This window comes from Microcaecilia unicolor, chromosome 1 (assembly GCF_901765095.1).
Source record: "Microcaecilia unicolor chromosome 1, aMicUni1.1, whole genome shotgun sequence".
Taxonomy (NCBI): domain Eukaryota; kingdom Metazoa; phylum Chordata; class Amphibia; order Gymnophiona; family Siphonopidae; genus Microcaecilia; species Microcaecilia unicolor.
The window spans coordinates 17553692-17579387 of record NC_044031.1 but is presented as its reverse complement, the minus strand read 5'-3'; the positions used below and the strand labels follow the sequence as shown (position 1 = coordinate 17579387).

The 25696-nt window shown below is 48.4% G+C and overlaps 1 protein-coding gene across 2 annotated transcripts in view; it reads left to right on the top strand.

The window, feature by feature from the left end:
* LOC115463418 (oocyte zinc finger protein XlCOF6-like) overlaps positions 1-25696 on the top strand; it is a 1170818-nt gene that overhangs the window by 302406 nt on the left and 842716 nt on the right. The gene's annotated exons all lie outside the window — the stretch shown is intronic.

The window sequence follows — 25696 nt, the reverse complement described above, 5'->3', positions numbered from 1 at the left end:
CATCCCCCTGGGACTGGGGGGCTCAGTTCAGGTTTACCAAACAACAGCAACGGAGAATAGCGCCAGACTATGGCCCACAGTTTAGAGATCTGTTCCATAATACTCTTCCAGAATTTCTCCACCTGTGCACAGCGCCAGAACATATGTCCCAGAGTCGCTCCCAGTCTCCTACATTTGGGGCATGCCCCATCCGAGGAAGCTCCCATATGGAACGCTCGCCGTGGAGGGATATGGAGTCTAAGAGCAAAGCGATAACCCAGTGTGCCAACAGCGGAGAAGTTCGATGCATGGTCAGGACATGATTTTTGAACACTTCGGGCGTAACAGCTACGTTCAGATCTTTCTCCCATTCCCCAGCATATTTTGCATATTCCAGCTCTAACTTATGATCTTTAATATGTCTGTGGTGGTATTTCAAAGGCACCCTCTGTTGGGAGTTAAGTGAAAACGCCTCTGCTACTTCCACTTGGACATCTTCTGCCAGGTCTTCCCATTCCAGGCTAGACACATAGTGTTTTAATTGCCAGTAGTGAAAGTAGTCCCTCGGAGTTAACAGTTTTAACCTTTGAAGTTCTGTGAAGGCTTTTAGTCTCCCTTCCTCTGTGAGTATCTGCTGAAGGTAAATTATTCCTTGTCCTTCCCAGCGCTTGAATATAGCATATAAGTCTCCAGGTGGGAAGTCCGGGTTCCCCCTCAGTGGTAAGTACGGAGTAGTTTTATGGGAGAAGTGATGCATTTTACAAATCCACTTCCATGTTTTTTGCGCAGTTTGTAAGATGTTAGTGAACTTCAAAACAGGGGAAGTTCCTCTATCCAAGCCATGCAGGCCACTGCTAAAGTGAAGGGGGTTAAGTAAGTTTTTCTCCATTTGGGTTGCCGAGAAATCCGTAGTATTGCAGAACCAGTCATTAATATGTCTCATTGCACATGCTACCGTCATATGCCGCATGCTTAGCAAACCCATTCCCCCATACTCCTTTGGTATCTGCATCACTTCCAATGGCAATCGTGGTCTTTTCCCCTGCCATAAGTATTTTCGTAATATTACATTCAGTTGCTTCTCATCTTTATTAGAGAGATACAATGGCAAAACCTGGAAAACATACAGCCAGCGTGGGACTATCATCATGTTGTACAGCGCTATGCGTCCCATGAGAGAGAGAGGTAGCCCCTGCCATTGACCCAGCCTTATTGCCGTTTGAGACATCAGCTTTTGAATGTTCAAGCCATAAAGCTGGGACATGTCACTCGGGATCTGCACCCCCAGGTACTTGATGGCTCCCTCTGCTCTGCGTAATGGGAACTCAAACCCCTCCATGCCACCTGGTCCAGATTGAATGTGCATGATACGGGATTTCTCAAGGTTAACTTTAAATCCCGAGAGCGTACCGAAATGAGAGACCCTATCTATCAGCACATTAAGGGACGCAGCCGGTCTAGTGGTCATTATCAGTAAGTCATCTGCAAACGCTAAAGCTTTCACCGTCTCTCCCCCTACCTCCACTCCAGCTATCTTCTTTTCCCTTTTTAGACTCCTCAACAGGGGTTCTATCGAGAGAAGAAACAGGGCCGGAGACAATGGACAGCCCTGTCTCGTGCCCCTCGCTATGGGGAATTGGGTTGTTCTTGAGCCATTAATCAGTACTGCAGCTGTGGGGTCCGAGTACAGAGATTGAATCGCCTGGTACGCCCATCCCTTAACACCCATATGTTGTAACACTGCGAACATGTACTCCCATCCCACTCTGTCGAACGCCTTCTCGGCATCCAGACTCACCAATATAGCCTCTTTATCTGTACAACAGCAATGGCCCATTGCCAACAAAAGACGCCTCACATTTACTACAGCATGTCTGTTGCGTACAAAGCCCACTTGTTCTGTGTCTATTAAAATCGGCATCAATCTCTGTACTCTGTTTGCTAGAAGCTTGGCCAGGATTTTGGTATCTACGTTGATTAGTGATATGGGCCTATAAGAATCTGCCTGAATTTCCTTTCTTCCTGGCTTCAAAAGTAACGTAATTAACGCTTCATTAGCATAAGCTGGAAATTCTCCAAGTTCCACCACCTCCTCAAAGTATGATAGCAGCGGCCCTATTACTGACTGACCTAGTATCTGGTAAAACTCACTTGAGAACCCATCGGGCCCCGGAGCTGAGTGGGTGGGAAGGGCCTTAATTGTCTCCTGCATTTCCCTCCCGGATATTGGTTTATTAAGCTCGTCTAGCTCTGCCTCGCCTAGCCTGGCCAGGCCTGCACGCTCTAAATATTGATTAATGGAACTCGTGGATTGGGGCAATGGCGCCGAATACAAATCCTGGTAGAAGTCTTGGAATACCTTCGCTACTTTTTCTTTTTGATTTTGAATATGGCCCTCTTTGTCTTTAACTGCCATGATTGCTCTATTTCCTCCCCAGGTTTTAATTGTTCGTGCCAACATGGCCCCTGCCTTATTCCCAAAGCGCTGTAGCCGATATTTCCTATATACTAGCACCCTTGAAGCTCTTTCGTGAAGGAGGGTGTTCAATGCTATTCCTGCTGACTGCATTTGTTCTTTAAAGTAAGAGTTAGGATTGCTAATATACCTGCGTTTTGCTTGTTGGAATCTTTTTTCTAGATTGGTAATCGCCCCAGTAATTCGTCGCTCCCGCTTAGCTGTGTAGGCTATGATTGCCCCTCTTAAAACTGCTTTAGCTGCTTGCCAGAACAGGGATGGCTGATTTTTGTGGGCTGCATTAAACTTCACATACTCCTCCCAACTTTCTTGTATATATCGTATGAATTCCTTATCCGCAGCTAAATATGCTGGGAAACGCCAACCCGCCCCCCTTCGTGATGTTTCTGGGTCCATCAAGTCTATCCATGTCATCGCGTGGTCGGACACCTCTTCTGGTCCAATCACTGCGTCTACTACCCTGTGAAACAAGCATTGGTCTACAAGGATATAATCTATCCTTGACCAGCTACCATGTGCCCGTGACAAGTGGGTGTAATCTCGCGAATCCGGGTGTAGGGTCCGCCACGCGTCCACCAAATTTAGTGATTGCATGAACTGTGGGAGGGCTCTCGATCTTGTTCCACCCCTGCTAGCCCGTCTAGGTGTTGAGCAATCTAATGTTGGATCTGCTACAAGATTAAAATCTCCCATTACAAGCAGAGGGACATCTCTACGGGAGGCACAGCGCTGAACCACCCGCTCATAAAATGATTTGTCAAATAGATTCGGCCCATACATTGCCACTATCATATATTCTCGGTGTTGAAGCCATAAGTGAACCATCAAGAATCTCCCCTGGGGATCTCTCTCTATGACTTCTGATTTGGCCACTAGTCCCTTGCGAATCAAGATGGCCACCCCTCTACTTCTCCCCTCAGCCGGAGCCGCATGTACTTCCCCTACCCATGCACACTTTAATTTTTGGTGTTCTTCTGCGGTAAGGCGGGTTTCCTGTAAGCAGGCCACGTCCGCTCTGTGTTTTTTAAGGGCCGCTAAAATTTTTGTTCTTTTAATTGGGGAGGATATACCTCCTACGTTCCATGTTAGGAACCGGACCGAGTTACTCTTAGTCATTGCTATGCCCAGTTGTCATGTAGCGGTGAAATTTCCTTGACATGCGGAACTCCGGGGCCCAGCTCCACCCGTGTCCCTTTCTGTCTAACCAATTAACTCCTGCGTCATATTCTATTGACCTTTCCCCCTCTTTGAGTCCAGCATTTTGCCGCTCTCCAGAGTTATCCCAGAAATCTTTCTGTGGTGCTTCCCCTCCCTCTACCCCATTTCTCTTACCACCCTTCCCTTCCCTCCTGCCACCCTCCCTCCCTTCCCCTCCTCTCTCTCTTATCTCCAACCTTGCACTCCCCTCTCCTATCCTAGATCGGGTGTGCAGAGTCAACAATGGTGGGACTTCCTCCCTCCCCCATCCCCCCTCCACATTCCGTTAAACACAGTAATAACACAACTGAAACATAGCCATCTCCCCCTGTGGTAAAAGTACAACGCTGTGAATTGCTTCATACGTTACTTACAGTTTATTACTTAGCTATTTAACCAACATTCTGCTGTCCAACTGGGACTTAACTTTTGGTAAACCGGGCGTTCTAGTTCCTGGAGCATAATATTGTGCTATCAATTCACCCCTGTTCTGAGTTTTTGCAATCCTGGTTTTGGAGAGCTTCCTGAGCTTCTGCTGGAGAGTTGAAAATTCTCCAGGTGCCTTCCATGTTAATTTTTAGTTGCGCAGGGTAAAGCAGCAAAAACCGCTGGTTCCTCTCTGTAAGCTGCCTGCAGATTGGGGTGAAAGCTTTCCTACGTTCCTGCAGAGCTTGGGAATAGTCCTGGAACACTTTAATGCTGGCTCCATCCAAGTTTAGGGAGTCCCATTTTAAACGCGCCCCCCGTAGAATTTCTTCTTTGTGCACAAAATTATGTACCTTGACAATCACGGCTCTTGGTCGAGTTCCATTGTTAAGTCTTTTCCCCAATCTGTGAGCCCTTTCGAGGCAGAGCGGCCCCATGCTGTCAGAGAGGGCGAATTCCGATTTTAACCAGCGTTCTAATCGGTCTGACAGAACAATGTCAGGGAGCGGTCCGGTATCGACTCCGGGACGCCGATAAGCCTTAGGTTAGACCTTCGGGATCTATTCTCGAGGTCATCCAGCTTCGCGGCGTGCAATTTCAATTCTTTTTGCATCTCTTCCATTGGCGCTGCCGCTTTTACTGCTGCGTCCTCTACCTCCGACACTCGTGCCTCAAGCTCACCCGTTCTCTTAGTTGTTTCGCCAAGCTGCGTCTCCACACTTGCCAGCCGCTCGGAGATTTGTTTTAGTTGCGGCTCTAATGCGGTCTTTACCGCTTCTGTGAGTTGTTCCAGTTGAGCTTGGTGGAACCGCGGCACTGAGTCTGCTGCCGGGCTCGGCGCCATCTTGTTTTCGCCGAGCCCTCGCTGTTTCTCGGGTTCTTTTTTCGTTGTTTTCCCGGTCATCGCTCTAGTTTCTCGAATTATGTAAGAGTCCATGTGTCTTAAATCTGCTCCTATTAAAGCGTTCTTGTTTCTTAGCGAATCAGGCCTGTTTATGGAGGGTCTGGGGAAGGGAGAGCCCGAGAGCGAAGAAGACGACGACCTCTTCTCTCAGCCCATCACGTGACTCGCTAAGTTGCCTTTTAAAGGCAAGCTGCTCTTTGGGGTCGAGCTGGACAAAATTGTGACCGATCTCGGCACGTCTAAGGGCAAGAGGTTACCAGAGGTCAGGGCTCGGGCCAGTGCTCGCCCCGGTATCTCCAGAGGACGGTTTCAGGAAGCCCGTCGGTACCGCCCGGGCAAGTCGGGCTCCTCTGCCCCCTCTTCCTTCAAGAGGAACTTCTCCCCCAAGCAGCATTCCTTTCGCAGAGACCGCCGTCCCGGAGGTGCTCCCTCCGGACCTCCCCCAGGGTCTCGTACCCAATGACGGGGTCCTGGTCCATGGCCCAGTGCAGATTGGAGGACGCCTGTCCTCGTTTCTGGGCGAGTGGACTAGGGTAACTTCAGGCGCTTGGGTGCTGGAAGTCATCAGAGACGGCTACAAGCTAGAGTTCTGCCGACCCTTAAGAGACGGGTTTGTACTCTCTCCCTGCAAGTCTCCGGTCAAAGCTGTGGCAGTGCAGCAGATCTTGGACAATCTGATCCGCCTGGGTGCGGTCGTTCCGGTGCCAGAAAATCAGCTTGGCAAGGGACGTTACTCCATTTACTTTGTGGTACCAAAGAAAGGAGGTTCTGTACGGCCTATCCTCGACCTCAAAGGGGTCAATCGGGCCTTGAAAGTTCGGCACTTTCGCATGGAGACTTTCCGCTCTGTTATAGCGGCAGTGAAGGCAGGGGAGTTCCTGGCATCCTTGGACATCAAGGAAGCGTACTTGCATATTCCCATCTGGCCTCCTCATCAACGCTTTCTGCGTTTTGCAGTCCTGGGCCGACACTTCCAGTTCAGAGCCCTCCCGTTCGGGTTGGCTACTGCTCCGCGGACCTTCTCCAAAGTAATGGTGGTCATCGCGGCCTTCCTGTGAAAGGAAGGAGTACAAGTCCATCCTTATCTAGACGACTGGTTGATCCGAGCCCCCTCTTATGCAGAGTGCGGCAAAGCTGTGGACCGGGTGATTGCTCTTTTGAGCTCCCTGGGGTGGATCATCAACTGGGAGAAAAGCCAGCTGCGCCCGACTCAGTCCCTGGAGTATCTGGGAGTTCGATTCGACACCCAAGTGGGCAGAGTGTTCCTGCCGGACAATCGGATTGTCAAACTTCAGGCTCAGGTGGACCAGTTCCTAGTAGCCTCTCCTCTTCGGGCTTGGGACTATGTGCAGCTGTTGGGCTCTATGACGGCCACTATGGAAGTAGTGCCCTGGGCCAGGGCTCATATGAGACCACTACTTCACTCTCTGCTGCAGCGCTGGACTCCGGTGTCGGAGGATTATGCTGTGCGCCTTCCCTTGGACCCAGCAGTGCGCAAGGCGCTGAGCTGGTGGCTGAAGACAGACAAGTTGTCTGCAGGGATGCCTCTTGTGACCCCGGAGTGGATTGTCGTCACGCCTCTTTGATGGGCTGGGGAGCCCACTGCTTGGGAAGGACAGCGCAGGGCCTCTGGTCTCCTGCAGAGGCAAAGTGGTCTATCAACCTCCTGGAACTCAGAGCCATTCGGTTGGCGCTTTTGGAGTTCCTCCCGGTACTGGTGTTGAAGCCAGTACGGGTCCTGTCGGACAATGCCACGGCTGTGGCCTATGTCAACCGCCAGGGAGGTACCAAGAGCGCCCCTCTAGCCAAGGAAGCCGTGAATCTATGCCAGTGGGCGGAAGCGAACCTGGAACAGCTGTCAGCGGCCCACATTGCCGGAGTCATGAATGTCAAGGCGGACTTTCTCAGTCGCCATACCTTGGATCCCAGAGAGTGGCAGTTATCGGCTCAGGCGTTCTTGGACATCATGAAGCGCTGGGGCCAGCCGAGCCTAGATCTGATGGTGTCATCGGCCAATTGCCAAGTGCCGCGCTTTTTCAGCAGAGGACGGGACCCTCGATCTCTGGGAGTAGATGCTCTTCTCCAACAGTGGCCGACACAGGAGCTTCTCTATGTGTTCCCGCCCTGGCCCATGTTGGGCAGGGTACTAGACCGGGTGGCAAAGCATCCGGGCCGAATAATCCTGGTGGGTCCGGACTGGCCCAGACGTCCCTGGTATGCGGACTTGATAAGGCTATCAGTGGATGACCCTCTGCGGCTGCCAGTGGAGCAGGGCCTGTTGCATCAGGGTCCCGTGGTGATGGAGGATCCCTCCCCCTTTGGTCTTACGGCCTGGCTATTGAGCGGCAGCGTCTGAGGAAGAAGGGCTTCTCAGACAAGGTCATCGCCACTATGCTGAGAGCGAGGAAGCGCTCTACTTCTAATGCTTACGCCAGGGTTTGGCGTACCTTTGCAGCGTGGTGTGAAGCAGGCTCACTTTCTCCCTTCACTGCTCCAATTTCTTCAGTGCTGGCGTTCCTGCAAGAAGGTCTGGAGAAAGGCCTGTCGCTCAGTTCCCTTAAAGTCCAGGTAGCGGCTCTGGCTTGCTTCAGGGGCCGCCTGAAGGGTGCTTCCCTGGCTTCGCAGCCAGATGTGGTGCGTTTTCTCAAGGGGGTTAATCACCTGCGCCCTCCTCTGCACTCAGTGGTGCCTGCGTGGAATCTCAACCTGGTGCTAAGAGCCTTGCAGAAGCCGCCTTTTGAACCCTTGTCGAGGGCATCTCTGAAAGACCTGACGTTGAAAGCAGTCTTTTTGGTGGCTATCACTTCAGCCAGAAGAGTTTCCGAGCTCCAGGCACTCTCATGTCGAGAGCCTTTTCTGCAGTTCACTGAGGCAGGAGTGACTATTCGCACAGTGCCTTCCTTCCTGCCCAAGATTGTTTCTCGCTTCCATGTGAATCAGCAGCTCTGTCTCCCTTCCTTTCATAGGGAGGACTACCCAGAGGAATACTCTGCTCTCAAATATCTGGATGTGAGACGAGTCATCATCAGATACTTGGAAGTGACCAATGATTTCCGGAAGTCGGATCATCTGTTTGTCCTGTTTGCAGGTCCTCGTAAGGGTCTGCAGGCTGCTAAGCCTACAGTGGCAAGATGGGTCAAGGAAGCCATTGCAGCGGCTTATGTGGCTGCGGGGAAGGTGCCGCCTATCCAGCTGAAGGCTCACTCCACTAGAGCTCAGGCGGCCTCGATGGCAGAGGCCGGGTCCGTCTCCTTGGAAGAGATATGCAAGGCGGCAACTTGGGCATCGGCCCATACCTTCTCCAGGCATTACCGCTTGACTGTGGCTGCTCGGGCGGAGGCCCGGTTTGGAGCTTCAGTGTTGCGGTCAGGGATTTCAATGTCCCGCCCTGGGTGAGTACTGCTTCGGTACATCCCACCAGTCTATGGATTGATCAGCATGATGATATGGAAGGTAAAATTATATATCATACCTGATAATTTTCTTTCCATTAATCATAGCTGATCAATCCATAGCCCCTCCCAGATATCTGTACTATTTATATTCTGGTTGCATTTCAGGTTCAAGTTTAGTCTTCAGTTCCTGTTCAGGAGGACTTCGTGTTCAAGTTTTTTCATTTGGATTCTTGAAGAGTTGAGACGAGTTTGTGTTACAGTGAGCTGCTGCATTCCTCTCCCCTCCGTTTTACGGGGCTGGATTGAGACTTAAATTCTGCCGGCGCTCCCTCCCGCTTCATGCGGTTGTAGGGTCAGTCAGCTCCTCCCGCGGTTGCGGTTGCAGGATAAGCCAGATCCCCCCCGCATCGGCGGGTGTGGTGTCCCTCCCCCGCTCCGCGGGGATGAGCTGGACGGATTCCCCTCCCCCACTTGTGTGGGGATGAGCTGGATTAATTCCCCTCCCCCGTTTCGGCGGTGGTGAGCTGGGCAGAGTGTCCCTTTGTGGGTGTAATTCTCTAAGTGCTGAGTCCTGCGGATGGAGCTTGGATATCGACATACTGAGGAGTTTCCGGCAGCACATGACCACATATAGGGAGGCAAAAGGATTGCTCTCTATCTCCACCTGCTGGTAGATGGACACAACCCACCAGTCTATGGATTGATCAGCTATGATTAATGGAAAGAAAATTATCAGGTATGATACATAATTTTACCTTAACGATTATATGTAAGCCACATTGAGCTTGCAAAAGGTGGGAAAATGTGGGATACAAATGTAACAAATAATAATAATTTTTATTAAAATCAAGACATGTTGGTTGATAAGCTTCGTATTGTATAATTATGATACAGCCAGAGACCCCCCCACTGGAATGGTGGTGGGCCCAGTCACAGAGCTCAGGCCAGTACAGACCTTGGCTGAGTCAGAAATCTGATGGCTGACACAACTGGGAGTTTACTGGAAAAGTATGGCCTAGTTGGTAGCCCACATTGAGGCCTAAATAAGCTAAATTAGGAAAAGTCAATAGATATGGAAACAAAATAGAGGATTTCAACACAAAATGGAAGCCCGTATCTGTTACAAAGTGGAATTTTCTCTAATGTAAGTTAGAAAAACAAGTTGAGAAATAAGTGAGTCATAGCAGGTGCAAAGAAAATAGGGAACTAGCTGTTCCAGAGAGGAGGGAGACTTCCTGTGAGCAGGATTGTGGTCAGCTGGTCAGCTGGTGTGAGAAAGGAAAGGCTAGCAAGATAGAAGCTACTCATTAGCATGAGCCAATCAGTGACAACCATGACATTAGCATAGATCCAATCAGGTATATCTACTGTCATATTACCCATATCCTGAGGGCACCTATAAAAATCCGGGTATTTCCTGGTTTGAGTTAGAGAGAAAAGGGTTGCCACTCTCTCTCCAAGGGAAACCAATGTGTCCAGCAGAATTAACAAATTACCTAATTGCTTTCCCTTGTAAAACCTCTAATTGGTAAAAAATTATAAAAGATTAGCAAATAATTAACACCTGTTTGCAGCTTATTATATTCCTATAATTAATTGATTGTACATGCCTGTTGTCAATCACTGATTTGACTTATACCTTAGCAAATAAACTCCTCATTCCAAATGATGATTTGTGGGCTTCACTTAATGATCAAAGGCTGTAAGTATAAATGCATTGTATAACTTGTAATCTAAATCCAGTTTTTCATAAGGCTGGTATCTTTTCCTTAGACCTAACGTCTCCCTTAGAGGCAATAACTCCTTGATTACCCCAGTACTAGTGTTATTTAGAGATGGAGTCAGATTAAGGTCACTCTAGCCTTCTTGGGGGGGCTCGGGACCCCTCTATTCACAACATTGGTGACCCCTAGCGTTCGATTTAAACACGCTACCAGAATTTTTGTCAAAGTGGGGGTTACTTATAGCTCTTGACTAAAATTCTGTTGTTTTATCTTCCAATTGATTGCTGTCCCTCATAGAGATCCAGAATTTCCTCCCCGGTGTTTCATACCCCTTATTACAGCATTCTGCTTTCTCTAAGCTTTCACTCTTTCCTGTGGTTAAGCCACTGCCAATTTCCCTTCCGTTATACTTTCCTATCGATCTGTTGCTCCTGTGATTTCCGTTCTCGCCCTCCTTTTTTCTCTCACTTGTATATCCTCGTTGTGTTCTCCTCCCTCCCCGCCTGTAGATCAGGACTGCGTTACTTACGGCAGTTTCCTGAAACCTTCTATCTCTCCCTTAAAATCATTCTGGTTTGTGTGTTTTCATGCTCTAAAACTGACAGGCTTGCCCCCACTTCTGTCCCTGCTCGCTCCTGGCAAAACACTTCTGCTTTTCTGTTTTCCTCTGTGACACAGACTTTAGATCTTGTACTGAGAGAGTTATCTACGAGATCTAGGTCTAGTTCCTTTATGTTGTACTTAAACCTTTGAACGGTACTTAACCTCTCCTTTTTATGCTCTCTAATTCTGTTTCTGGTCCCTTCCACCACTATTAATTTTCTTCTTATTGCTTTAAACGCTGTCCTGATGTGTTTCTCTGAATTCTTTTGCCAGCTTTCTAGCTGTCAGGTGGCATTTTCTGCCTCACATTTGAAACTGCGTAGTTACTCTTACTTCCTCTTTTACTTACTGCTAAGCTCAGTGGACACCCTCATAGAAAGATGTCTAGGGCGTGTCCCTTTTTTCCTTATACTTCTGTTTGACTTTCTATAACTTGCTTTCACCGTTAGATGGAAATGCTGGTTTACAGTGTTCAGCTCTCTAGCTACATACTGTCCTTCTACTTCTGTTTTTTTTTACTGCGCCATAGATGAAGGAAATGCCTATTTCCTATCTACGGCTGTTTTCTGAATTTTTGCCTTCTCAAGTTACTTTGTTTCCTTTATCTCTGTGAGTCTCTCAATTTACAGTATAGAACAAGAAAAACCAGTGAACCATACAACATGGCACAATATAAACTTTTACAGAGAACATACTCCAAGAACCCTTCCCCTCCCTCCCAGACTTTCCACATGCCAAAATAACACAACAGATGTACAGATCAGTAGGACCCAAAGCAGTACAAAACAAGTCAAGTCATAAACATCACAGTTTATACCAAATTGTTTAACCATCATTAGGTTTTGCTTTGGGTTTAACAAGCAACACCATGTGCAAGGTCTATATAAATGAATTGAAACAATCTATGTTTAAGGCATATGCACCAAATGTCATGTTCCTTCCCTGCCCTGCGTCTGTCTCGCGCTCCGCTCCTCGTTTCCACTCCTGTGGAAGGGAGCGTTGAGCGTTGGCCCTCATGGAGGGGCCGCCGGTCCTGCTGCTACGCCTCCCGTCTCCGTCTGGTCTCTCTGGGGGGGCATCCTGGGTCCTACCGTGGGGCGCCGGCCATTTTGGCAGTGCCGGCATCCCAGTAACTCCGTCTCTTCCAGGTGCGGGACCTGGGGAGTGCGGGAGAGTTGGCTCCGCCTCCAGGTGGCCAGGATTGGCCTCCCGCAACCAGGCTGTACCCCCCCCCCCCAAAGCCAGCAGCTAGCCAACCCTGAGCCTTCTGTCCAGTTGTATCCTGTTGCTTCCGATGGTGGGGGCTACTTAGGAGCGTCGTCTCCTTTCCTCAGGGCTTCAGCTTTTACTTCAGTAGGTGAAAGCTGTGGTGAGATATCGTTTCCAAACTGTTTCTTTCTCGTGGTTGACCTGACCTTTTGCCTGAACACTGGATTATCTTCTGCCTGCTGCGTGGCCTGACCTATTGCCTGAACACCGGATTACCTTCTCGTGAGACTGGGGGATTGGGCGTCCAAGTGGCAGATGAAGTTCAACGTTGACAAGTGCAAAGTGATGCATGTGGGAAGGAGGAACACGAATTACAGCTATGTTATGCAAGGTTCCGCGTTAGGAGTTACGGACCAAGAAAGGGATCTGGGAGTCATCGTGGATAGGACGTTGAAATCTTCAGCTCAATGTGCTGCAGCGGCTAAGAAGGCGAACAGATTGTTGAGTATTATTAGAAAAGAGATGGAAAACAAGCATGAGGATGTTATAATGCTGTTATATCGCTCCATGGTGTGACTGCACCTGGAGTATTGTGTTCAGTTCTGGTCGCCTCATCTCAAAAAAGATATAAAGGAATTGGAGAAGGTACAGAGAAGGGCGACAAAAATGATAAAAGGGATGGGACGACTACCCTATGAGGAGAGGTTAAGATGGCTAGGACTCTTTAGCCTGGAGTGAAGGCGGCTGAGGGGTGATATGATAGAGGTTTACAAAATAATGAGCGGGATAGAGCGGACAGATGTGAAGCGTTTGTTTACGCTTTCTAACAATAATAGAACCAGGGGACACAAGATGAAATTAGAATGTGGTAGGTTTAAAACAAATCGGAGAAAGTTTTTCTTTACTCAGCACGTAGTTAGACTCTGGAACTCATTGCCAGAGAAGGTAGTGATGGCATCTGGCCTTGCTGAGTTTAAAGGGGGTCTGGACAGATTTCTGAAGGAAAAGTCCATTGATCGTTATTAAATTTTGGGTTTTTTGCCAGGTTCTTGGGGCCTGGATTGGCCACTGTCAGAGACAGAGTGCTGGGCTTGATGGGCCTTTGGTCTTTTCCCAGCGTGGCGGTGCTTATATGCTTCTGCCTGCTGCCTCACCTGACCTTTTGCCTGAACACCGGATGATCCTCTGCCTGCTGCCTGACTCCTGACAAACTCTCTGCTCGTCACCTGCCCTGACTCTGCTTGCTTCCAGATTAGTCCTAGCTTGCTGCCTGGTCTGACTGTCGCCTGAATCCAGGTTCCTGTCTGCTTGCTACCCGCAGCCGCCTAACCCCTGCCTGCATCCAGAAGCTCTGTCGGCTGCCTGCACCTGGGGGCTCAACCCTCGGGGAACAGCAGTCATTGCAGGTGAAGCCTCGGGGTTGCTCAGCTGCCCAGCAGAGCACAGGTTCGAGTCTTCGCATCCGTGCTCTGCCTGGGCACAAGGACTCATGACCGTGACAGTAAGCCGAAGCCATGAGTTCGCTGGACAAACCCGAACTAGTGGACCTGGCACAGGTTCTCCAGCAACAGCAGGCCCATTTGAACAGGATGTCTGGAGCTTTACAAGCTGTTTGTTCTCAAATGGCTACTCTTCAGGCCCAGCGGCAACCTGCCACCCCAGCTCCGAGACCTGCCCTGCCATCTCCAGCATTGCGTCTTCCCGAATCCCCTTGGTTCAAAGGGAGCTCATCGGCTTGCTGGGGATTTATTTATTTATAGCATTTACTAGACTTTGAGCCCGTAAAAACGGGCTATTATAGGAAGGGGGGGGTTGAAAGGCCCGCCCCCACCGCCGAGTTCGCCGCTGCCCCTCCCCCTCCGAGTTCGCGCCCCCCCCCACCGAGCCGTCACCACCCACCTTCCACCCGGCCGGGCCCTCGCTCCGCTATTGAAACAGCGAGTGTCCGGGAACGCAGCACTGAGCTCTGCTGAGCTGCCGACGTCGGCCTTCCTTCTTCTTCTCTGCCTGTCCCGCCCTCGTGTGACGTAACGTCGTCGAGGGCGGGACAGAGGCAGAGAAGAAGAAGGAAGGGTGATGTCGGCAGCTCAGCAGAGCTCAGTGCTGCGTTCCCGGACCCTCGCTGTTTCAATAGTGGAGCGAGGGCCCGACCGGGTAGAAGGTGGGTGGCGGTGGCGACTCGGGTGGGGGGAGCGTTAGACGGCGGTGTCCCTCCCTCAGCAATGCGCAGTACAGACCCTCTGTGTTCCACCCCCCCATCATCACGTATTGACGTGGGGGCGGGGCAGAGAAGGTCTCTACTGCGCATTTGCGAGTGAGTACGGTCACTCGCCGTTTATATGTTTGGTACCCTGCTCTTTCCCGCTCGATAGCAGGTTCAGTGCGTCTTACGAGGTATGGTACAAAGTATCACGGAGCTAACCCAGTTATAGAGAGTAGGACAGTAGGAAGAGATGTGGGGGAGAGGATTGGGGAGAATGGGTAGTGTTAGTGGTGTGGATCAGGTTCGAGAATTAAGTTGGGTTGTTTGGGTATGCTTATTTGAAGAGGTAAGTTTTCAGCAGCTTTCGAAAGGGTAGATGTTCATTGGTTGTTCGGATGTATAGAGGTATTGCGTTCCATAGTTTGCTGCCTATAACGGAGAAGTTGGATGCGTAGTAGGTTTTGTATTTGAGGCCTTTGCAATTGGGAAGATGGAGATTGAGATATGGTCGAGAAAATTTGGACCCGTTCCTGGCTGGTAGATCAATCAAGTCGGTCATGTAGCTCGGAGATTTGCCATGGAGGATCTTGTGGATCATTGTGTGGGCTTTGAAGTTTATGCGTTCCTTGATAGGGAGCCAGTGAAGTTTTTCACGCAGTGGTGTTGCATTTTCAAATCGCGATTTGCCAAAAATGAGTCTGGCTGCTGTGTTTTGGGCGGTTTGGAGTTTTTTCATGATTTGGGCTTTGCAACCGATGAAGATGCTGTTGCAGTAGTCGGCATGGGTGAGTACTGTGGATTGTACTAGATTGCGGAAAGTTTTCTGTGGGAGGAATGGTTTTACTCTTTTCAGTACCCGCATCATGTTGAATGTTTGAATCAATGCCTGATGCTTTTTGAGATGCAACCCGGGTCTTTCCCGTCTGAGAGCCTTAAGATCACATATATTATCTCCCTACTCTCTGGACTGGCCCTGCCCTGGGCCTCTCCGCTCTGGGAGCAATGGGACCCGATTGTTACAGATCTAGGGGAGTTCCTCTGCCATTTCAGGATGATATTTTATGTGCCAGGGTGGCCATCCTCGGCCGCAGCGGATCTGCTGCGAATTCAACAGGGCAACAGCTCTGTTGGATCAAATGCAGTTTGTTTTTGGACTCTAGATGTGGAGGTGCGCTGGAATCAAGAAGCACTCACAGCCATCTTCTGGCAAGGTTTGAATGGATGGGTCAAGGACCAGTTAGCTGGCCGGGACCTCCCGAATACCTTGGACGCCCTAATCACCCTCTGTGTCCACATTGACGTCCGCTTTCAGGAAAGAGCTCAGGAGCGGACTGCTCAACGTCCTTCTCTAAGACCTGCCCCTCGGCCGATGCGGCCTACGTCCCCTAGAGGAGCCACGAGTTCTCTAGCAGGCGCCCTCGAGGAACCTCTGATTGGGCGACAGCACCTTTCTGAAACCGAAAGGTCCCATCGTCGTACCAATCGACTCTGTTTATACTGTGGACAACCTGGGCATTTCGTAAACTCCTGTCTGAACAAGCCAGGAAATGCCAGAACCCAAGGCCCTGTGAGAGGGGTGGCCTTGGGTCTTTCCTCGCCCCTCCCAGACAATCTGATTTCCATCCCCATCACTCTGCGATGGCAAAACTTCTGTATCAATACCATGGCCCTGCTGGACTCGGGAGTGGGAGGGAATTTCATCAATGCTAGGCTCCTTGAGCATTTGGGGAGACCTGCTGTGCCTTGTAGATGCCTGCAGGTCACCTCCATTCAGGGATCGACCCTACCTCAACCCATCACTCAGGTCACGCTACCCTTGCAGATGCAAATCGGGGTCTTGCATCAAGAAGAGATTCAACTCTTAATTCTTCCCCAAGCTATTCATCCAGTTGTTCTGGGCCTGCCTTGGTTGCGCCTCCATGCTCCTAGCATCGATTGGGTCAACGGTGAGATCAGTAGTTGGGGAGCCCGATGCTTTCACATGTGTCTCTCGTCGGTTGAACCTCCTGTAAAGGTCATTTCAGTCTCCCCGGAGTTCTCCACCCCTGTGAAGCCTCTTTACCCAGAGAATACCAACCAGCTTATTTTCGAAAGTGAAAGACGCCCATATTTCGACCCAAATCGGGAGATGGGCGTCTTTCTTGCATGGGTGCTCAAATCGGTATAATCGAAAGCCAATTTTGGGCGTCTTCAACTGCACTCTGTCGCGGGAACGAATAAAGTTGGCGGGGGCGTGTCGAAGGCGGGACTGGGGCGTGGTTATTGGCCAAACAGAGATGGGCGCGCTCGGCCGATAATGGAAAAAAGAAAGGCATTTTTAGCGAGAATTTAGGTCACTTTTTTTGGACCCTTTTTTATCACGAACAGGTCCCAAAAAAATGTCGTAAATGACCAGATGACCACCGGAGGGAATCGGGGATGATCTCCCCTGACTCCCCCAGTGGTCACTAACCCCCTCCCACCAAAAAAAAAAAAAACTTAAAAAAACGTTTTTTTCCAGCCTGTATGCCAGCTTCAAATGTCATCCCCACCTCCATGACAGCAGTATGCAGGTCCCTGGAGCAGTTTTTAGTGGGTGCAATGGACTTCAGGCAGGTGGACCCAGGCCCATCCCCCCCTACCTGTTACCTGGTGGTAAATGGGAGCCCTGTAACCCCCCCCCCCAAACCCACTGTACCCACATGTACTGTAGGTGCCCCCTTCACCATTAAGTGCTATGGTAATTGTGTTGATTTGTGGGGAGTGGGTTTTGGGGGGGATTTTGGGGGCTCAGCACCCAAGTGAAGGGAGCTAAGCACCTGGGAGGTAATTTAATATTTAATGTTTTTTTCTATTTTTTAAAAGTGCCCGGTTGGTGTCCTGGCATGTGAGGGGGACCAGTGCACTATGAATCCTGGCCCCTCCCACGACCCAAAGCCTTGGATTTGGTCGTTTTTGAGCTGATCCGCTTCAGTTTCGATTATCGCTGAAAAACGAAAACGCCCAGCTCAAACAACGCCCACATCCGATGCATTTGCCTGGCACAAACCGTATTTTTGAAACTAAAGATAGACGTCCATCTTTTTCGAAAATACGGTTCGGCCCGCCCCTTCACGGACCCGTTCTCAGAGATGGATGTCCTTACAAATCGGCGTTCACGTTCGATTATGCCCCTCCAAGACTTCACGGACGTCTTCAATTTCACAGGAAGCGGAATCATTGCCCCCGCACCGTCCCTTTGACTGTCCTATTGATCTGCTTCCTGGCAAGATTCTGCCCAGAGGCCGACTATACACTCTCTCCAGGGAGGAATCCAAGACTATGCGCTCATATATTCATGAGAATCTTCAGAAGGGGTTCATCCGACCCTCCACGTCCCCTTCGGGCGCAGGGTTTTTCTTTGTGTCAAAAAAAGACGGTTCCCTGTGGCCTTGCATCGATTTTAGAGGTCTGAATGACATCACTATTAAAAATCAGTACCGAGAGTCACGTGGTGCAATGAGCTGAGCAGCTGTGTCTAGCTGGAGCTCCGAGAGCCCTCGCCCTGTTAAAGCTGGAAACCGCTCCATTAACTTTAATTACTGAGGCCGTTAACCCTAATTAACTTCTATGGACAAATACCTCAATAAAACTCCAGCTGGGATGGCACTTAGGCCCAGATGCATTAAAGACGTCGGTAATTCCTGTTCCCTACCGATTCCATAGCGAATCGGTAGGGAACGGGAATGCATCAACGATAGGGAATGCAAATGAGCTACTCGTTGTAGCTCACTTGCATTCTCTATTCCTTCGGTACCTGAGTCGGAAAAACGGGACGCCCTTTTAGATTAGGCTCCTCTTCCTGGTTTCTTCAGCCAATCAAAGCGGGCTTAGCTGGCTGTTGGGATGAGAACAGCTCCGTCTCCACTCCTCCGGCAGGAACGCCGGTGCATGTGCAGTATCTTCGTGTGCAACCTCCACCTATCCTTTTTAAACCTTCGAGAGGTGTGTTAACGTCCACCAATCAATTTCTTTATTCAATCCATGAGGACTTACGGTGCGCCATTGATAAATCAAGCGCTGCTCCTTCCGTATTAATGCAGACACCACATCTCCACTACAGTCAGCTAGTAGTTGATAGAATACCACACATAGAAGGTCCATTTCTGCATGTTTGGCCCATAGCCAGTGTGTTACTAGGGGCGCCTCCTCCTTCTGACGTCGCAAGTTGCTCAGATGTTCTGCTACGCGGTCCTTAATTCTTCGCTTAGTTTGACCAATATACCACTTACCGCATGGGCACGGAATTCCGTACACAACCTGGGTCGATTCACAATTGGTGTTACTTCGCAATATATAATTTCTCCCTGTGATCGGGTGTGTGACTGAAGAGGTGATCCAAGCGTGCCGACAGTATACACATCGGTGACATTTGTCGTGGCCCCCCCTTATTATTGATGGGAAATTGAGTGTACTTTCTTCTAAGTACTTCTCTCAAATTCCTGGCCCTGGTATAAGCGAAACAAATGTCAGATGGCATGTCATGTAGTTGCAGTATAGGCCAATGCTTCCGAATGATTTCTTTAATTTGCTTTGCTTGAGACGAGAAGGGTAAGACCCATACCATCCGATCATGTTTTCTCCGAACTGTTGCTTGCGGCTGCAGCAACCATTGCCGCTGGGCATTCCTTGCTCTCTTGTAGGCCTTCTTTAACACCTGTTTCGGGTAACCCCTCCGTCTAAGTCTTTGGTAAAGGTCAACTACATGTCTGTCAAATAGTTCCGTGGATTGGAACTGGCCCATCGGGATACCATCTTTTTGAGATCTTGAGTGAAAACTGGTATAGTGAAGAATAGAATTGGTGTCTGTGGGTTTCAGTGGATTTGAGTTTGAAATCCCCCCTGTTGTATCTCAATACTTATGTCTAAGAAACTGATACGACCATAAGCAATGGAGGAGTCAAAAGAAATATGCGGGTCACACGAATTAAGATGCTGTAAGAATTGTTGTAAGTCCTCTTGCTCACCTGTCCAGATTAGAAGGACGTCATCAATGAATCTCTTCCACAATGCAATATGGGTAACAAACCTCGATGAATACACATATATCTGTTCAAAATGGGCCATATATAAACACGCTATCGTTGGGGCGACCGTGGCACACATGGCAACCCCTAAAATCTGCAAATAATACTGATCCTCAAATTGAAAGTAGTTCCTCCGAATAACTTGTGAGGCCATTTAGTTCACTAATGTTATCTTGTCGCCAGAGTATGTATGTAATTTATTTATTTATTTATTTAAAGGCACACAGGAATTTCAATTGATATTCAGGTTTACCAATCAGCAAGTCATAGAGCATCAGCAAACTGTCAATGCTGCTTTCCCTTAGCCATCAATATTCCCAGGACGCATCTATATACATTATTTGATATCTCTCTTAAAAATAGTAGTAATAAACAATATTAAGTGCTTTTGTATAAGATACCACACTGTATTCCACAAAACAAAAGGAGCAAATTGCCACAGACCATTTTCTCTTTTGATCTAGCACAGGAAAAAAACATTTTAAATGCTCCCAGGTTTAACCTAATTCATGTTTAATGTGGGCTATAAATGTCATAAATATAAACAAATAGATAGAAAGAAACTCTGAATTTTGAGCACCTGATTCTCATAACATGATGTCTGTTTTAGTGGCCCTTTACCAGGAGAAAATAAAAATCTCTGCAGGAATATAACACATGCTATGGTGTCCCTATAACCAGCCCCTCCAAATGACAGAGTGATTACCATTTATAACAAGTTACTACTCTACCTATGAAAAGTTTTTATCCTCTGTGTACATCCGTGTGCTGCAGAAGCTGGCATGTTTGAAAATATGTGAGATTGAATAAAAATGCTGCCAACAATAAAGAACGACAACGTGGGTGCCGCAGCTCATGTTAGTTTGCCTTGTTTTGAGTGTATGGCGGTGACGACGGCAGGCGGGGAATGGGAAACAGCGACTTCCCAAATTGGCTTCAACTGTTTGACGTCATCTCCAGCTCTTTCAACATCCTTCGTTTCAAACACAGTATTCCTGCCCCTCCCTCCGCATTTCAAACCTCGTTCTCGTGCTCCAGTAGCCTCTCTCAGTGCATTGCAAGCCTCATTCTGGTGCTGCAATAGTCTGTCTGTGAGTGCCAAGCCTCATTTTCACGCTCCAGTAGCCTTTCTCAGTGTTTTCCAAGCCTCATTCTGGTTTCATCGTTTGCTTCTTCCCCCATGTGTTTCAGAGGCTTCTTTGTGCAGGCACCTCCGAGGTGGAGTTTGGGGGCTGAGTAAGGAGATGCTGGTTCCAGACGTTTCAAAGACCGTAAGGACACCTGGATTTCCTTTATGTCTAAGTTTAATTGGCTTCATGTCTGTATCTGTGTTGTGTGAGACAGTAAGTGGAGGAGTAGCCTAGTGGTTAGGGCAAGTCACTTAACCCATCATTGCCCAGGTACAAATAAGTACCTCTATATACTATGTAAACCACTTTGAATATAGTTGCAAAAAACAACAGAAATATATCAAGTCCCATTAACAAGATTCTGGAATGTTGCTACTATTTGAGATTCTACATGGAATGTTGAGATTCTGTTGCTACTATTTGAGATTCCACATGTAATGTTGCTAGTGGAGGAGTAGCCTAGTGGTTAGTGCAGTGCACTTTGATGCTGGGGAACTGAGTTCGATTCTGGGTAAGTCACTTAACCCTCCATGGCCCAGGTACAAATAAGTACCTCTATATACTCTGTAAACCACTTTGAATGTAGTTGCAAAAAACAACAGAAATATATCAAGTCCCATTAACAAGATTCTGGAATGTTGCTACTATTTGAGATTCTACATGGAATGTTGCTAGTGGAGGAGTAGTCTAGTGGTTAGGGCAAGTCACTTAACCCTTCATTGCCCCTGGTACAAATACTACTACTACTTAGCATTTCTATAGCGCTGCCAGGGTTACGCAGCGCTGTACAAGTTTAAACATGGGGAAGGACAGTCCCTGCTCAGGAGAGCTTACAATCTAAAGGTAAAAACTATGTAGTCAGTGTAGGTATCAGGAATGGGAAGGTGGTTAGGCACCAAAAGCAAGGGAGAAGAGATGGGCCTTGAGTAAGGACTTGAAAATGGGCAGCGAGGGCGCATGGCGTATGGGCTCAGGAAGTCTGTTCCAGGCATAAGGTGATGCGAGGCAGAAGGGGCGGAGTCTGGAGTTAGCGGTGGTGGAGAAGGGTACAGAAAGGAGTGATTTGTCCTGAGAGCGGAGGTTACGGGTGGGAACATATGGGGAGAGGAGGGTAGAGAAGTAATGGGGGGCTGCAGATTGAGTGCACTTGAAGGTCAATAGGAGAAGCGTGAACTGTATACGGTAGCGGATCGGGAGCCAGTGAAGCGACTTGAGGAGAGGGGTGATATGAGAGTATCGGTTCACGCAGTAGATAAGATGTGCGGCGGAATTTTGGACAGATTGAAGGGGGGATAGGTGGCTAAGCGGGAGGCCAGCGAGGAGAAGGTTGCAATAGTCAAGACGAGAGGTAACGAGCGAGTGGACGAGGGTTCGGGTGGTCTGTTCAGAGAGGAATGGGCGAATTTTGCTAATATTATAGAGGAAGAAGCGACAGGTCTTAGCTGTCTGCTGGATATGGGCAGAGAAGGAGAGGGAGGAGTCAAAAATGACTCCGAGATTGCGGGCTGAAGAGACGGGGAGGATGAGGGCGTTGTCAACAGAGACAGAAAGTGGGGGAAGAGGAGAAGAGGGTTTGGGTGGAAAGACAAGGAGCTCAGTCTTTGCCATGTTCAGTTTCAGATGCCGGTTGGACATCCAGGCAGCGATGTCTGAAAGGCAGGCCGAAACTTTAACCTGGGTTTCAACTGTGATGTTGGGAGTGGAGAGGTAAAGCTGAAATAGTACCTGAATATAATATGTAAACTGCTTTGAATGTAGTTGCAAAAAAACACAGAAAGGCGGTATATCAAGTCCCATTTCCCTTACCCTTTCTGAGACCTCAGGGACCCTAAGACCCACTATTTGAAAAAGATTGGAGGTGCTGATTGAACTCAGTAAAAAAGCCCCCACTCCCAAAAAGAGCAGCATCTGGGCCCATATTATTGGGGGTGTTAAGTGTTGTGTCCTCTGACAACCTCGCACTAGTTTATAATGTGATCCTAAAATTTTTTTACTGTTATTGTCATTTCTAAGGACTTTCACTGCTGTAGTTCCCACTGCAAAGATACGTGAGAAATGCGTTGTGTGTAATGTAGTTCACAGGCGATGCAGCCACTCTTGCCTGTCTGAATAAGAATTGTTACTTTCCTTGTCATCAGCAGCAGATGAATCCATTACGAATGGGTTGTATCCATCTACCAGCAGGGGGAGATAGTGTAACCTTGGGTTAGAAATTAAATAAAAAAAAAATACTTACCTGGGGGGACGTCTTGGGAGCAGGAGCACTGCAGGAGAGGAAAGATGCTCCTGAGAGCATTTTGGGCCGTTTTGGGTGGCAGCACAAAGAAGGAACACCGGGGGAAAGGCTGGGGAGAAAGCGGAGCGATTTTTGGGACTCGGGGACGATTGGGTACGTTCCCGAGTCAGAAGAAGTGTTCCGGTGCGTTTTGGGGCCGATTTTTGAGCCGCAGGCGCCAAGAGGAGCGCAGGGAGGAGCAAGCGCCGAAGAGGGCGTCGTGGGAGAGAAGTTGCGAGTGTGCATGAGGCAGCGCGCGTTTTCTCATTTAGGCCAAAGCCGGGGCCTAAATTTTGGGACCGGCGTCGGAGCTTTTTTGTTTTTGTCTCCGTTTTGGCCCCAGGACACCGGAGTCTGGAAACATAGACACAGGTCGAGTGAGGGGAAAATCCTGGTCCAGGTAAGGGGTAATTTATGTATTTTTAAAATGTGTAAATTCGTTTTTTTATTTTTTAAAAATCAGGGATTGCTTTAATTTAAATTTGGTTTTCAGATTCTTGATCGGGGAATTTTTTATGATGTTTCTGGTGATTTAGTTTTACAATTTTAATATTTTAAAGGGGTGATTTTGAGGGGGGTGGTTTTGAAGGGGTTAATCAAAAGTTAGAGGGTTAAATTCGATGTAGTGGGTAAAGGGGAAGGTATGTGAATTTTTGGGGTATTTTTAAAATAATTTGGAGAATTTTAAAGGGGTGTTTTTAGGGAAAAAATTGGGACGGACGTAAAAAAATGTTAGATTTAAAAATAGGGTTAAATAGAGGGGGTAATGTTTAGTGTTGGGTGTGATTTTGGTGTAATTTGGGTAAATTGGGACTTTAAAATTTGAGTTTTAGTATTTTTCCCATTGATTTCAATGGGAAAGGTAAAGAATAAAATGGAGATTCAGTTGTGCTGCTCAAGATTCCGCTGGTCAGCAGAGTAAAGCGGAATCTTGGAGAGTACAACTGATTGGCTGAGGGGTCTGCAGAACTCTGGCCGCAGTTCCGTTGCTAAGGCAACGGGGCTGTGGACAGTTGGGCAGAGGAGCTGAAGCTGCCAGACGAAGAGGGTGTGCGCGGCTGGTGTCTGATGTGGTGAGAGGGCCCAAAGTTTGGAAGGTTGACTGAATGAAATAAATAATAAAACATTTGAGTGAAAGAGAAAAGTGAACATAGGGGAAAAGTCTGAGAATAGTTGTAGGTGATTTGTTCGATGTGGTAGTGATTGGTATGGTGAAAGTGATGGAAAGAGTCAACATCATAGTGCTCCTCTAGTGCAGGGACTGTGTAAAAAAAGGGCAGGTTGAAAAAGAAAGGGCGATGTGTTCTTTTTATTTTTGAAAATAGAACTGACCCCAGTTACATTGATTGACCTTTAGGAAAGCAGATGTTAGCGAGAAAAGGGGTTTCCTTCCTTTTGAGTTTGTTAAGTTAGGTTTAGGAGGAAGAAAAGACCTGAAAAAGCGGAGTGGACAACTGGGCCCCAGTGCAAGAAAGGTTACAGCGACTTGGAGAACCTGATATAAAAAGGGGGAACAGATAAGTGCTTGGAAGAAAAAAAAAACATTTATACAACTTAGAGAACTACTTACCTGGTGATCCGGGGATCCTGTAGAGGTGCAGGGTTCCTGAAAGAGATAAAGTAATGCAGAAAGACTCAAATTCTTGTTTGACATATTAAACGTTAATAAATCAATTAGAAAATTTGGTTAAGGTTTAAAATTTTAAGAAAAATGTTAGTACTTATCTGATGAAATTTGTTTGTTGCTTTTGAAAGATTAACCTGTAAAGAAGTAAGATAGAAAAATGAGTTAAAAATATAGTTATTTATTTAAGAGTTAGCATTGATAGCCTTAAAAGAAGTTGTTTGTTCACAAATAAAAAGAAAACATGATTGTTTATGAAAATTTAAGTAGTTGGTGTCATTGAATTCTGGGAAGTCCATCTCAATCCTAATTTAGTTAAATTTCCTCACCTAGCCTTTGAGGCTAGGTGACGTGGTTAGTGACTGTAGCTACTCCTTCACTCCTGTATGCAGAGATTCCGATTGCCACGACTACCAACATCTCGCTAATCGGAATTCTGCTCATATCTTACACCATTCGCAGGTGTGAGGGGGTCTTAGCTACAATAGAGAACACTGAAAACCATAGTGCCTCCCGGATGGCTAGCTCAATCTGCCTCTCAGTATTCTCTATTTCCCAGCAGGGTTGGATGCAGCTTGCTCAGCTCCTTCAAAAAATCTGCCTGGGGTGGCTCCTGTGCTTTTGCCAGTTGTAGCAGGGGTGTTGTGGCTGATGGTGCCCACTTTAAAGGCACATAGGTTCGCCCTTTCCCTGCCTTACCCGGCCCCCTATGTGGATGTAGGCATATAGGTTAGCCCTGTCTCTGCCTTTCCCACTCTGCTATGTGGATGCAGGCACATTGGTTCGTCCTTTCACTGCCCTTCCCACTCTTCTGGACTTCCGGAGTGCCTCTAGCTGTTGCCTCTAACTTTCCTCACAGCGTTAAAAAAAAAAAAGTTGCATCGCGCTTTTGCGCTGCGATTCTGAGGCTTCCTTCTGTGCAGCGTGAACGGAGCTTGGAGACTCGGTCTGTTGAGGTAAGAGCGTCTAGTAGCTCCTCCGGGGAGGGCCCGCGATCGGGGCGTTTTTGCTGCAAAGCTGACATTTTGATTTTTTCTGCCGTTTTCGGCGATGGCTGCGGAGGTTGTAAAGTGCTGTTCACGTTGTGGCAAGCGCAGATCCGCAGCGGGGACCTGTAAATCGTGCTCTTCAGACGTCAGGGCCGGCGCTAGCATGGCGAGCGATGTTTCTTCCCGCTCAGTGGAGCTGGCAGCGGGTACCATTTTGGATGCACCGCATGGTCCGACCCCCGCAGGAGCGGAGGGGTCTGAGGCCGGGGGGGGAGTCTTGGGTAGAGATCACCAGAGGAGCTGCTTGCGCCGGATTGGAACCGGGAGGCCAGGGTGAGCCCTTCTCCCCTGAGTTTGTTTTGCTTTTACACAAAGCATTCATGTTAAAGAGAGCTCTGCCGCAGATATCTGTCACTGCGTTGCCACCTGGTTCCCCTCCAGTGGAGGCTGGCCTGGGGTTGCCGTCTGGCTTGCTTTCCCCTGATACTTGGCCGTATGATAAGCGTAGAAGGGTAAA